Source organism: Gigantopelta aegis, chromosome 13 (assembly GCF_016097555.1).
Source record: "Gigantopelta aegis isolate Gae_Host chromosome 13, Gae_host_genome, whole genome shotgun sequence".
In the NCBI taxonomy this organism is placed as follows: domain Eukaryota; kingdom Metazoa; phylum Mollusca; class Gastropoda; order Neomphalida; family Peltospiridae; genus Gigantopelta; species Gigantopelta aegis.
In genome coordinates, this window is record NC_054711.1 from 24,955,384 (window position 1) to 24,956,050 (window position 667).

Here is a 667-nt window from a genome sequence, read left to right on the forward strand (position 1 = left end):
TATACAACCATACCTTTCTATGTGAATTGTATTTCAGTTCACTCCCCGCGAGCGAACACTCGCCATGTTTCCTCCACCATAAATCACGCAATTACGACGATATATACGAAACGAAACGAAACGAAACAAGGACCAGTTGTCAGCCGAATCTGGGTCAGACTTATGAATAGATATGTAACATAAGACAATTGAATATTCATAACCTTACATTATAATAACATACAAATATAGATATGAATATCCATATAAGGACATTAATGAATATTCATGTGGTGGAGTTTAATATATATATATACATGTTGACCGCGAAAAGAAATTTCCCATCAACTAGAGCTGAATGAAAAGTATGTGGAGAATAGTTTCCATGGATTCCACGCGAGTTTGCCTCTCATTTCACTGACAACTGAAAAGAAGATATTGTATTGTTTAAAGGTAGGTTAGATATTTGGTTTCATATATTGTGTTATATTTTCAGGTAGGGTATATATAATTTTAATTTTGAAAAGTTAGATATTTATTTATATTTTCATGTATAGTAACTATTTTGTTACATTTACAAGTATATTAACTATATTGTAGTAATGTATTACATTCCTGTATTGTACTTAGTTTGCTGTAAACACAACAACAGGCCCGTGCTTATAACACGTTTAGAAAGAAAGAAATG

General features: G+C 31.5%; 1 protein-coding gene across 1 annotated transcript in view; it reads left to right on the top strand.

Moving 5' to 3' along the window:
• Nucleotides 1-332: 332 nt before the first annotated feature.
• Nucleotides 333-667, top strand: part of LOC121387237 (sodium bicarbonate cotransporter 3-like) — a 58,929-nt gene continuing 58,594 nt past the window's right edge. The window contains exon 1 of the mRNA XM_041518263.1: nucleotides 333-432. The gene's annotated coding sequence lies outside the window, so the exon portion shown is untranslated. The remainder of the gene's footprint in view (nucleotides 433-667) is intronic.